The sequence below is a fragment of the Callospermophilus lateralis genome, chromosome 12, assembly GCF_048772815.1.
Source record: "Callospermophilus lateralis isolate mCalLat2 chromosome 12, mCalLat2.hap1, whole genome shotgun sequence".
NCBI lineage: Eukaryota > Metazoa > Chordata > Mammalia > Rodentia > Sciuridae > Callospermophilus > Callospermophilus lateralis.
Genome location: NC_135316.1, coordinates 74,749,278 through 74,763,730, shown reverse-complemented (window position 1 = coordinate 74,763,730; position 14,453 = coordinate 74,749,278). Strand labels below are relative to the sequence as shown.

Genomic DNA, 14,453 nt, shown 5'->3' with positions numbered 1-14,453 from the left:
TTGGAGCCGGCAGGGGGAGGGGGAGGGGCCACCGCTCCGCCTTCTCCTTTTCGCAATGTTGACGCAATCTATAAATAGTGGAACAAAAGGACCAACTTCCTCGGAGCTTTGCTGAAACTGCACAAAAAATCGAGCTGGGGGGTTCCCTAGTCCCTGGCGATGGGGCGGGGAGCACAGCGCCGAGGGAGGGGGCGGGAGCGGCAGCGCGGGCCCCGCCGAGGGGGGACACCTGGCTGAAACACAGCTGCCGCCGCGCCGCTCCGCGCGAGCGCAGAGACGCGGGCTCGAGAGCTCGCTCCGACCGGGGGTCTTCCTCCACCGTTGACAGGTCAGTGCGTACCGCCCCTTTCAACGCTGAATTTTCTTTTCCCTCCCCCAAACCTCCACTTTTAGAAGGGAATGGAGGAAAAAACTGAACGAGGCGCAGCAGCAACAGCAACCAAATCTGCAACCCCAGCAGTCCACGGCGGGGGCGGCCGAGGGGGCTCCCGGAGGCGATTAGCGCCTGGCCGCTCGTCGATTGGCTTGTGCCCGCGCTGCAGCCCGAGACGAAGCCCGGCAAGACAGGCGTGCGCCGCCCGGGTGGCGGGGAGAAGGAAGGCGCGGGCCTCAGCGCGAGGGTCAAGGACGGGTTCCCCATTGCCTCTCCCGCACGGGGGCCGACCCCCGGAGGCGACAAGTCAGGGCTGGAAGACCGCTGCGCGAACCTCGCTTCTCCCCCACCCCCCAGCTCCGACCCGGCGCGTCCGCCTCGTCCTCGGGTTGCGGTGGGAGGACTGAGAACAGAAGCTCTAACGCCGCACGCCGTCGCGCCCCCTGATTCCAGTGCCCACACACCAAGTGCGCTGGAGTTGGGGGGCAGGGTGGGACCCCGGGCACGCTCGGCTCCTTGAGTCCGGGACCCGAGCGCGAGCGCTCGCCGCGCCGCCGTGGCGGTTACTCAGGGCGCGGGGGAGGGGGCGGAGCTGGCGCTGTTGACAGCGGTGCCGGAGCAGGGAGGGCGAAAGTTGGAGAGAGGGGGCGGGGGAAAGGTGGGAGTCGGGTTGGGGGAGGGAGCGCGCGCGCGGGATTCAGCGGGGCGTGGGGGTCGGTATCACGTGACAGGCAGACGCCCCCGCTACAGGCCGGCTATAGGGATGACGTCACTACCCCTGACTGCAGGGGGTGGCACTTCCGTTCCCTCCCCCATTGCGGCTCCCCTAGCCCCTAGTATCACCACAGTTTCTCCTCGTGGGGAGTGGGCCGAGGTTAGAAAAGGGTTTTCCACACGGCCTTAGCTTTTGGCTGCTTCCCCAGCAGCCCGGAGCCCGGGCCCTGGGACTAGAGCGGGAGCCGCGGCCGCCCCCTCCCGACGCGACCCATTGTGTGTGCGGCCGGCTCTGGGCGGAGGCTGGTGCCTGCCCCCCGCAGCTACCCGCTGGGAAGGGGGCGGGGGCGGGGGCGGACCCTTCAGCAATCAAGGCCAAGTCCCGCCGTCGGCCGGGTCTGGCGTCCACGACTGCGGCGTCCGCCCCAGCGAGGTCCGACGCTCTGGACTCCCGGTCGGGACGCGGCGGCCGTCGCCTGCGTCCCTGGGGCGCTTGGTTGTTAGTAACCCGCTCAGTGGAGCGGGTCCATGGCCAGCCCGGCGGGTGTGTGGTCAGCGTCTGTCACCGCTGCGAGGGGAATGATTCCAGCAGTCGTTAGGAGCTATTTAGGGAAACTCGGGGTTTGGGTGACTCAGCGCGGTGAGCGCTATTTATAGGTAAATGCGCTAAGAGGAGGGAAATACATCGAGCCGGGATGTACAGCAACCGACTTCATTAGGGGGAAACAATTAAAAGACAATTTTGTAAAAAATAGATTTTTTTAGTTGTCGATAGTGCTTTGTTTTATTTATTTATATGGGGTGCTGAGAATCGAACCCAGTGCCTCTCACATGCCAGGCAAGTGCGCTACCGCTGAGCCACAGCCTCACCCCCTAAAAGACAATTTTTTTTAAAGAAAAAAGATTGAGCTGTTTGAGTGTGTGCTGTGAGACAACTAGTCTCACGAGCAGGCTCGTTAGAACAGTGTATCTTTAAAAGTCCGAACGTTTTCCAGAAGTAGATGGAGAGTTGGAAGACACGTCTGGACTGCCTTTCTAGCTGATAGTTCTTGAAGTAGGAGCATTACTTAGTGCAAAAGACTGAGCAGTCCTAGTAGATTCCAGAATATCAAGATCTGCGGTTTTTTTTTAAATTAATTACAGGATTTGGATAAACATATCATGTGGTGGCAGGGTATAAAACTGAATGATGATAAAAGTCCTTTACGTGATATTTAACATTGAGGTTTGTGTGGCATTTATCCAGCATCAAAAGTCTTATAAATTATGTTTCCCACCCAATTTTTTTCTTCCTAAGAAAGCACTACAAAACATTACAACCTGAGGTTCTTCAACAGTGTATAAATGCTGCCATTAACTTTTAAATCACTAAACAATGATTTTGATCTTATTTTGTGGTTTTAATCCCCTACCCCCAACTCCCTTTAGGAACTACAGGAGGTAGAACAATTGTAAAAGAACTAAGAACAATTGTAAAACTGGCTGCAGGGAGGCAAGAGTTGACAACCAGCATGCTTAGCCTGCACAGCTTTTGGTAGGCAGTGTGACATGAGCTGTTTCTTGAAGGAGAGTTGGTTTCCTGGATGACCTGAAGTTTGGTCAGCTAAGAGGAAAGGAATACGAAGCAGAGAGCAAAACAATGTCAAGAATAACAGCTAGGTAAAGGGTGGGTGTCTAGGGATTGAAGAGGGGTAAGAAGGGAGCTGGACCTATGGCTAGGTCATGCAGGACTTTTTATACCATACTGAGGAATTTGGGCCTTAGCCTGAAAACCTACAACTTTTGGGGAGACACATACCCCACCCAAAAAGCAATGGGCTGTCCTACAGACTTACACTAAAATTTTGCTTATTATTTCAGGGAGGTTATTCCTGTTGTACCTGAGTTTTAAAACCTATAGGAAAAGGGAAGTCATGTAAAGATTTTTTTTTTAATGGAAATGACTTGGTCAGGGGTGCATTTTGAAAAGTTCATTGGTAAGAGGCCTGAAGACTTGAAGATGAAATGTAGAACACCTGTGATCTGCGTAAGAATCAACTAGGACCACGTTTATGTACCCAGGGACAGTGGGAATAGAAAGAGAAAATCAAAAAGAGTAATTAGAGTAGGTGGAATGGGAAATTGGCTGTGTGGGACAAAGGATACCCAGACTAGGTATGTCCTCAGAGCCTGGAGAAGGAATTCTGTTTTCTCCCTGTAGCATTTGAAATATCAGAGAACTATATCCTAGGAAAGCTAAATGTACAGCCTAACTCCCTGGAGTCTTTAAAATAAAAGTGGTAGCCAAGAAAAAATGGGAGAATCTAAGGTGGACCTGAAAGAGTACTATGGGAGAAAAAGCCTAGAAGAAAACCCTGGGGAACACTCACATTTAGGGGAAGAGAAGAGCTGGAGGTCCATCAGTGATGGTGATGGCAACTAAAAATAGAGTGGTGTTCTTAACATAACAAGTAAAGGAAACATTACTGCTTTGGTTCCTTTGTAATATTGAAAATTTCACTCTTTCAGTGAAAATGAAAGTATAATTACTTTTCCACAGATTTGAATTCAGAAGGGAGATGAGGGCAGGAGAGGATTAAATCTTGTATTTCTCTCCTTTTTGAAACTAGAGATACCTAGAAAGAAGAAAAGGAGAATGGAGGGAATCAAACTTCTCTTTCCCCTGCTCAGCTCTAAGCCTTCAAGGAAAAGATTTAGGATATACTGGGTTGCTGTGACAGTGTTTTTTGTTCCCTGTGGCACTTACTCTCCATCAATTAGTACTAGAGCTGCTAAAATGGCAGTCTGGCTAAGGAAACAAGGAAAAATAGAGGGACAAGGGGTTTCTTTTGCTTCCTCCATCTCCTCCCTACCTGTACCAGCTAACATGATCTAGAGATTTATTGGAAGCAAGGACTCAAGTACACAACTACCACCACCCCAAACTTAGTGGCTTAAAACAACATTACTTTGCTTGTGAAAATGCAATGTGGACCCAGCTCAGCAGGAACAATTTGTTTCTAATCTACTTGGTGTCAGCTGGGGCAGCTCCAAGGCTGAGGGCTGGCATCATCTGAAGGCTGTTTAACTTGCTTGTCTAGTGATTAATACTGATGGCTGGGACCTTAACTGAGCTATCAGCCAGAACACCTACACATGGTCTCTCTTTGTGGTCTGGGCTTCCTCACAACAGAGTGGCTGTGTTCCAGGGGTCCCAAGACAGAGCCCAGTGGAAGCAGTATCACTTTTTATGACCTAGTTTTAGAAGTCATGCAGCATATTTTTTGTATTCTATTTGTTAGAAACCAATCACTAAAGCCATATGTATGCTAAGGAAGAGAATCCAGAATCTACCTTTTAATAGGAGCAGTGTCAAAGAATTTGCAATATGTTTAAAATCACACATAATAACTTCCGATAAATTTATAAACATTTTTATTATGTTTAAAATGTTTAAACATAAGAAATCAAATATCCTCTTTCTCATGTTAGGAAGAATTTTTTTTTAAAAATCCAAACATTTAAACATTCCAGCAAAGAGCACTCCTGAGCCAATCTGAATAGGCAGTTTGTTTTCAATAATCTCTCTCCACTTTCCTCTCCTTGGTGACCATTCATTGCCTCCACGTGGGCTTCCTGTATACTTATGCCTCCTTCCCTCAAGCTAGGTAGGACCTTTTCAGTGGCAGTAATCAAGCCCTGGAAGTAATCAAAACAAATTTTGTTTTCCCTCCTTGAATTGCCCTCATATTTGGACCTCACTGGATCATTTGGAAAGCCATCAATGGCATAATGTCCCTAATTCTAAAAGTTAAAAAGCAAAATGCTGTAGAGATTATTTCAATAAGTATAATAATTGATAATTAAAACAAAAGTGACACTTCTAAAAAAAAGAATTATGTGCTTTCAGATATCAGGATACTGACTTTTTCATCAAATTAATTCTAAAAGTACACTTGAGATTTTAGGTATTCCAATTTGCATGATTCTCTTGAAAATGACTTAACACTTGATTATTACAGTAAAAAAATTAAATGATACTTCTCCCATTTTTACAATGCATACTGCCTTATTTTTCTTTAAAATCAGCACAGTTATTTGATTAGTAAAAGGGCTCAAGAGCTTTCTCTCTAAGGAACTGAAAATGCTACTTTTCTCTAATTAAGGTTAAGTAATCTTATAACCTAGTATTCTTTTTTCACCTCTATATATATTTCATATCTTCATTTCCAATTTCAATCAATGCCAACATAACCTAATATGCTTTAAAATTCTCCCTATACTAATATTAATTTATATGTGTTTGTGTTCTTTTAGAAAGATGTGTTAAGAAAGAGAAAGAAATAGTGCTTATCCCATTTCAATACTTCATACTCTCCAAAAGGCTGATATATTTTGGTAATTTCACATAATTACTTATGATATGTCAGAATCACATTATAAATTCATACTATACAAGTTTTAAGTAAGAACAACCAGATAGTGAGCAAATACACAAACCACTTTATTATTTTAGTATTATTTAATTATCTTGAGGAGCTTTTTTTAAAAAAATAAATAAAGTATAATTTATTTTAAAAATTTCTTATACAGCAACGATTTTTTAAAATATTGAAACAGCTTCACAGCAACGATTTTTTAAAATATTGAAACAGCTTCACATTAAATTAACAGACTTTGTTATCACGCTCCAAACTGTTCTTTTCTGTGACTTCGTAGCTACCATGGAGGCAGCCCAAAGGAGCCTAAGTAAACACTTTTAAATTACGTAATGCAGTCCTGAAGGAGGACCAACCCTAAACAAACTCTGCCATATAGTTTTAAAGATGCTATTTTCCATATGCTAAAATGATCATTGCTGTATCTATAGAATGACTTTACACTAATGATAACATAAAGGAAAATTGGAAGTGAGCTAGTAGGTCTCTAGAAATGTCAAATAAAGGCAGGGATAAGGAAATTATTTCAAAGTAATTATCTAGTAAATTTTTTTAACCTTATAAACCAAGCATTTAGTAGTATTTTTGGAAAGTGCTATTGTGAAACAGGCACATTGAAAAATAAAATATGGTATTGCTAATAGTAAAAGTGTTCTGACTGCTAACACATTAAGAACTAAGTAAAGTTGTAGTTTTTATAAGTAAAATAATTCAGATCCTTATGTTATTTTTCTTTATCTTCCTATGAATTCAAATTACAATTTATTTTTAAAAGAAATATTGCCAGCCAGGCACAGCGGCACACATGCCTATAATCCCAGCAACTCGGGAGGCTGAGGCAAAAGGATCCCAAGTTCAAGACCAGTTTCAAAATAAAAAAAATGCTGAGCATCTGCACCTTAGATAGGGTGTTAATATCTAGAATATACAAAGAAATAAAAAATGTAACACCTAAAAACCAAATAACTCAATAAATGGGCAAAAGAACTGAACAAACACTTTTCAAATGTATGAAAAAATGTACAATATCTCTAGCAATTTGAGAAATGCAAATTAAAACTACACTGAGGGCTGGGGATATAGCTCAGTTGGTAGAGTGCTTGCCTCACATGCATAAGGCTCTGGATTCAATCCCCAGCACCACAAACAACAACAACAACAACAAAACACCTATACTGAGATTTCATCTCGTTCCATTTAGAATGGCAATTAGTTTTTGTTTTTCTTTTTGTATTAAATTTATTCATCTTTTTAAATCTTCTTGAAAGAAGAGTATATTTTGGCATATTAAACATACATGGAGTATAACTTATTCTAATTAGGATCCTATTCTTGTGATTGTACATGATGTAGAGTTTTGCTGGTTATGTGTTTATATATGAACATATGAAAGTTATGTTTGATTCATTCTACTTTCTTATTCCCATTCCCCCATCCCTTCCTTTCCCTTTGTCTAATCCAATGAACTTATATTCTTTCCTCCCACTCCCCCTATTGTGTGTCATCATTTACATATCATAGAATAGAAATGTTCAAGAATACAAGTAAGGGCTGGGGATGTGGTTCAAGCAGTAGCGTGCTCGCCTGGTGCGGCCTGTGTTCGATCCTCAGCACCACATACAAACAAAGATGTGTCCGCCGAAAACTAGAAAATAAATATTAAAAAAAAATTCTCTCTAGCTCTCTCTTAAAAAAAGAATACAAGTAACAATGTTGATAACGCTGTAGGGAAAACGTTACATATATATTGTTGGTGGGACTGCAAATTGGTGCAACCACTCTAGAAAGCAGTATGGAGATTCCTCAATACTGGAACGATCATTTCACCCAGTTATCCAAAGTATTTAAAATCAGTTTACTACAGGGGGGCTGACTGGAGAATACAAGTTCAGTAGATTAGACAAAGGGAAATGAAGGGAAGGGATGGGGGATGGGAAAAGGAAAGGAAAAACAGTGGAATGAATCTGACATAACTTCCCTATGTACATACATGAATATACCACAGTGAATCTTCATGTACATACACAATAAATTAATTTACAGAGAAATCTATGGGTAAATGTCAGAAAGATCAAGAGGAAAAGAGGTATTGGGGTCTGAATTAGAATAAGATATATTCCATGTTTGTTTAATTATGTCAAAATGGATTCTACTGTCATGTATAACTAAAAAGAACCATTAAAAAATAATTTTTTTAAAAAAGGGCTGGTGGGCTGGGCTGTAGCTCACTTTGCTAGCATGTGTGAAGCACTGGATTTGATCCTTAGCACCACATAAAACAAATGTCCAAAAACATAATGTCCATATACAAAAGAATTCTGTCCATACACAACTACAAAAATAATATTTTTAAAGTTAAAAGGTGGGGGCTGGGGATGTGGCAAAGTACCTCTGGGTTTAATTGGCAGTACCCGCCCTACCCCCACCCCCCCAAAAGAAAGAAATATTGCCAAAGTCAATGTGTATTTTTTCAACATCTGGGCAAGGCCTGAGGTTACACATCAAAGAAAGATTAAAAAATAAGTCCTTGAGATAATAAAGTTATTTACATAAATATATGAGCAAAAAAAATCATGGAATTTGGTTGAAGGAACTGCTGAACTTTTAGGAAAATTTCTCTGCCATAAGTGGTCTTACTCCATAAAATAACAAAAATTTTTAAAAGTAAAATTAATACTTTGGAGGACTGGAGCTTGTGGCTCAGTGGTAGAGCACTTGCCTAGCATGTGCGAGTCCCTGGGTTTGATCCTCAGCACCACATAAAAATAAATAAAGATATTGTGTCCAACTACAACTGAAAAATAAATATAAAAAAGTTAAGACTTTGGAGACTACTATCTGTATGTTTCAAATTTGGAAATGCCAACAGACTCTGCTATGAAAATACTTTTATTAATTATGTCATTAGTTTTATAAAATTTTAATTTTTAATTCTGTAATCTTTATTTCATTGGTTATTTGGTCTTGATCTACATTTAAAAATCCAGTGCCCACAATATGTCGTACTTCTGTATATCCTACTATTGACTCATTATTTCATCTGCTCTTCACTAAGTAGTTTTTCCCCCCAGAGTGGACTCACAGATGCTATGTTTGCTTTTTTCATTAATTCTTGAATGGCACAGATTTAGATGTAATAGTTTAGGGTTATGCTGGCTTTACCTTAAAACTGCACAGATAGTTAACTGGGCACGGTGGCAACATGCCTTTAATTCCAGCAGCTCAGGAGGCTTGCAAGTTCAAAGCCAGCCTGGGGATGTAGCTCAGTGGTTAAGCACCCATGGATTCAATCCCTGATACCAAAAAAAAAAAAAAAAAAAAAACAACCCTGCACAGATATTTTGTTTTATTTTCTAGCTTTAACTATTGCTTAGAAGTGTAAGCCAGCATGATTTCCTGTCTCGTAAGTGATTTCTTTTTCTGCTTGGGGGTCTGAAAAGTTTCCTATTCTTTATGATTAATAGTTTAACCAGGATATGCCTCAATATTGAATATTTTTCTCTGAACATTTTATTCCACAGATTCAGTTCTTTCATTATTTGTGGAAGTTCTCTACTATTACATTTTTAAGTGCTTTTTGTGATTCATTTTTTGCATTATATACTCAGGGAGATGAGTCAGCCTATATTGTGTCATCTTGTCACTTCCATATATGTTCTTTGCAATTATTTTGATGTGTTTTTCTTCTGCATTTACTGCAGTTTATTAATTTCTAGAATTTATTAAATTCATTTGTTCACTGTAATTTATTAACTACTGTGGGCAGACACTGTGGTAAATATGATCACATCTCTTCCTTTTTTTATTATCAGTTGTTCAAAACATTACAAAGCTCTTGACATATCATATTTCATACATTTGATTCAAGCAGATTATGAACTCCCATTTTTACCCCGTATACATATTGCAGATTCACATCGGTTCCACATCCACTTTTTTACATACTGCCATACTAGTGTCTGTTGTATTCTGCTGCCCTTCCTATCCTCTACTATCCCCCCTCCCCTCCCTTCCCCTCCCCTCCCATCTTCTCTCTCTACCCCATCTACTGTAATTCATTTCTCTCTTGTTTTTCCCCCTTTCCCCTCACTTCCTCTTATATGTAATTTTGTATAACAATGAGGGTCTCCTTCCTTTACCATGCAATTTCCTTTCTCTCTCTCTTTCCCTCCCCCCTCTCCACCCTGTTTAATGGTGATCTTCTTCTCAGGTTCTTCCTCCCTATTCTGTTCTTAGTTGCTCTCCTTATATCAAAGATGACATTTGGCACTTGTTTTTTAGGGATTGGCTAGCTTCACTTAGTATAATCTGCTCTAGTGCCATCCATTTCCCTGCAAATTCCATGATTTTGACATTTTTTAGTGCAGAGTAATACTCCATTGTGTATAAATGCCACATTTTTTTTTTACCCATTCATCTATTGAAGGGCGTCTCTTCCTTTATAAAGCTGACATTTTAGTAGAAAATAGAGGAAGTACCCCAACCCCAGAGGAAGAGGTACTGCCTATTTGTTGCTGGTACCTTTGAGAGGCTATGTTGGGACTGGCTCTAGAGGAGTGGAAAGTAGTTGAAATTTGTAGCTAATTACCACACTGTGAGATCTATATCTGGGGCAATGCTGTCAGGTACAGAAGGTCAACAAAGAAAAGGCAAGTTCTTTTCCCTCCCCTGTCCTTTACTTTGTCTTCCCCTATTACTCTTTATTGGCAGAACAAAACAAGAATTCAGCTGGCAAACTAGAAACATAGCTTGTAGAGCTCTAGTTTTGGCATTACAAAAGCATAGTATGGAAAATAGTAGGAATATAACAGGTAAGAAGGCATAGTAATGTTAGGCATTATTATAATAGTTATCATTTAATGAGTGCCTATGAGCCATACACTATGCTAGGTACTTTCCCATACATACATCTCTAAAACTTGTAAAAGCACTACAAGGTAAGATCATTAACAGTTATTTCTACATGAAACCTTTTTTTATTGGTGATGTCAGATCACAGAATCTTATCAAAAAGCTCACAACTTAACCAAAAGAAACAAGAACAAAAATTTCTCCTTTGTGTTTATCAAAAATTTGCACTTAAGAGACTGTTCTTTTTGAAATAAATTATTTTTTTGGAAAAGTACACCACATAAACTAAGAAGACACCATTTTTTCCCATTTTTTATTGTTGCATTATAGTTGTACCATATTGTGTGACTCATTGTTACATATTCGTGCATACATACATTATAACAATGTAATTTGGCCAATATCATTCCCCAATATTTCTCCTTATAGGGAAGGCTTTTGATACACTGTTTCATTAAACTCTTCTGTGAAAGAGTTGCTAATTGACAGTTTCAAGGAACTTAGTAAATTAATTAAGGTATTCCTTTTTCTAATCATCTCCTCACCATCAACTAATATGCAAATGCTATGGTAAAATACTTAGTAAATAAACAATTATAATTATTATTGTGTAAGTTACAAGATATATATATATTGGTGTTTTTTTCCTTGAAATTCCATTATGTGGATTTCAAGAATACCAAACTTCTTCCTTATTCAACAATGTTTGTGTATACACACACACACACACACACACACACACACACATATATATATATATATATATGTATATGTATTTATAGTCATGATGATGCTGAAAACATATCACTGGGACATAAACATGTATGACAAATAATGTATTTCTTTTTCTGATTATAAAAGTAGTAAATGGTAAATGAAGAAACTTGAAAATACGTTAAAAAATGAGTATTTTTTAAAGAACAGCAGGAGGGCTGGTGCTGTAGCTCAGTGGCTGAGCACGTGCCTAACATATGTGAGGCATTGGGTTCAATCCTTAGGACTTCATTAAAAAAATAAAATAAAATAAATAAATGCATGCTGTCCATCTACAACTACAAAAAAAAAAAAGCAGGAAAAAAATAATCAGCAGTTCCTTTATTTAGAGGCAGCTATTGACAGCTGACATATTTCCATGCAGTTTTTAAGCTGATGACATTTAAACTGTTCAATTGTGTACACTTCCTTTTTTACATAACACTACACAAAACTATTTTCAATGGCTGTATAATGTTTCCATTTAAGAAAATAGTACTTACTTTCCTTATAATGTTGCTGAAAGCTTTTGTATGCATAAACCTGTTTAAGCATTTTAGATTATTTCCTAAATTAGGATAATAAGGCAAAAATATAAATATTTTTAAGTTTCTTCATCTAGTAAAAAAAATGTGCTATAAAAAATCATTTCTCTTTTATTTCTCTATATACTCTTTTTCTTTTTTTTTTTTTTGTGGTGCTGGGGATTAAACCCAGGGCCTTGTGCATACAAGGCAAGCACTCTACCAACTAAGCTATATTCCTAGCCCATCTATATATTTTTATATTAAAAAATATAACGAGCCAGGTATAGTGGCACACACCTTAAATCCCAGAGGCTTGGGAGGCTGAGACAGGAGGATCACAAGTTCAAAGCCAGCTTTAGCAAAAGCGAGGCACTAAGCAACTCAGTGAGATCCTGTCTCTAAATAAAATCCAAAATAGGGCTGGGGATGTGGCTTGGTGGTCAAGGGCCCCTGTATTCAGTCCTAGGTACCCCCATGTATGTATGTAGGTACACACATACATACACATACACACACATATATATATACACACACACACATACATACATACATATTAGAAAAATTTATGTGGACAACCTTTTTAAGCTGAGATTAATATTTAATATTAGATTCAGTGTTTTGTTGTTTGGGTTTTTTTCTTTCTTTCTCCTCCCCACCCCATGTTTTAATATTTAAACCTTCAAGGAAAAATCTGCTCTTTAAAATTTGGTGGAGGGTCAGGTTCAAAATTTATCCTTAATGAGGACATAAATTACTTCTACATAATGCTTCCATTTTACAAGGTATCGTCATCTCTTTTTCCCTATTTCCCAAAATGCTCACCCAACAGTTTCACCATCTAACTATCGTGATCTCCTGTGTACACCACTAATTTATGCAAGAGACTAACAAAAGCAAATGAATAAACCAATAAAACAGTTATATATATTATAATTTAGTTCCCTTAACAAGCATTATTTAAATGAGGGTTCTCCCCTAAGAATTGTTTAAGTTATACTAAGTAAGCAAAATTTAAATATACAGAATTTTTAGGAAATACAAATGACCTCTATAAATCTTTTATAACTCTGATCATTATCATTCCTTTGTGCCTGCTTCTCCCACTAACCCCGCCCCCCCCCCCAAAAAAAAAAAGCCATAGGCAGGACAAAACTCAAACTCTATAGTCTAATCTTCATTCTCTCTATAATCTGTTCTGCCTCAACCTCAGATGTAGCATGTTGTAGCACAAAGTGAAATGGGTCCAGTTTGGGGAGTAAAGAAACATAGGAGGGTGGGGATGTAGCTCAGTGGTAGTGCCTGCACAACTTGGATAAGGCCCTGGGTTTGATTCTTGGAAGGAAGGAAGGAAGGAAGGGAGGGATGGAGGAAGGAAGGAAAGGGAATGGGGGGAACCTGGGTAACACAAGTGTCAATGTTGGAAGCGAGACCTCAGGTGAGACATTTAACTTTCCAGGTGTCAGTTTCCTTTACAAAAGGATGGACTGTGACTAAATTATCTCTAAAGGCTCTTTAAGCTTTAAAATTCACTCTCTAGTTCTAGCATGTACCTATCTACATCCTTTATTCTTGACAAACAGGTACACTACTGATCAATCTTATTCTTTCCAGCTTCCATCCTTCCTCGTGCTGTTTTTTCCCCACTCCTAGTTTAAGAATTTGAACCTGCATCTGCCTCATCCCCCAAGTCTGTGCTCAAAACTCAGTGTGCTGCTGGTTACTTTTCTCTCTTTCAAACTTTGTTTTAGCTGCATAATTCTTTCTACTTGACATTTAGAACATTTTGTTGTAAGAAATAGGTAGAATATGAACTAGTCTTTTAATCTTGAGTTTAGGTCTCTTCACTAGTCTCCTAGAGAAATTAAACATAATTAAACATCCAGAAAAATGCAGGAAATTAGCACTGCAGTAAATTTGAAACAAAAAGTATGAATAGCCTCTATTTCTTAGCTTTACTCAGAACATTAATTATTCTTTTGAATCTTTTGCTTTAATTTAAAATACATATGTGTGTATATATATATATATATATATATATATATGCATGTACAGATGTTTTGAATATGTATTCAGCTGTCTTAATTTGTTCAATCTTTGAAGAATATTTAATAAGTTTTGAATAACCACCATTTTGTAGCTTGAAAACACTAATGCATTCATTTAGCATGTGCAAAATTCCAGGTTGTATTGAAATTCAAGATGTGAAAATCAAAGGAAGTGTCTATGCTTTTTCATATAATGCATGCACTTCAGAAACTCTTGAAATGATGTGCCTCTCACCAGCTCTTTCACTTCCCTGAAGACCTCAGTATAAAGTTGGGGGTCAAGGAAAGTATTTTGTTTCAGTGTCATTCTGAAAACTGTCAAACCCGTTATTTTGGGTCTAGTTTTGATATACTGAAATTATATATATATATATATATATATATTTTTTTTTTTTTCTTAGAGAGAGAGAGAGACAGAGAGAGAGAAAATTTTTTTTAATATTTATTTTTTTAGTTCTCAGCGGACACAACATCTTTGTTGGTATGTGGTGATGAGGATCAAACCCGGGCCGCACGCATGCCAGGCGAGCGCGCTACCGCTTGAGCCACATCCCCAGCCCAATATATATTTTTTGATATTCTGAAATAATATATATGTAGGTATGCACATTTTTTACATGAATGGTGTTAACTTCTTTAAAAGTAATGTTTTTGAAATTGTAAACAAACTGTGTTAAAAAGAAAAATATTGGAAACCACAGAAAAGTACTGTCACCTTGTAGTATCCCATAGCCAGAGAAAAACCAATGTTAATTAATGTTTCTTTATTGCA

The 14,453-nt window shown here is 39.2% G+C and overlaps 1 long non-coding RNA gene across 4 annotated transcripts in view; it reads left to right on the top strand.

Moving 5' to 3' along the window:
- The first annotated feature begins 277 nt into the window (after positions 1-277).
- The window catches only part of LOC143411601 (uncharacterized), a 119,183-nt gene continuing 105,007 nt past the window's right edge, over positions 278-14,453 (top strand). For all 4 annotated transcript variants that reach the window (XR_013092876.1, XR_013092877.1, XR_013092873.1 and 1 more), the window contains exon 1: positions 278-328. This is a non-coding gene — a long non-coding RNA (uncharacterized LOC143411601). The remainder of the gene's footprint in view (positions 329-14,453) is intronic.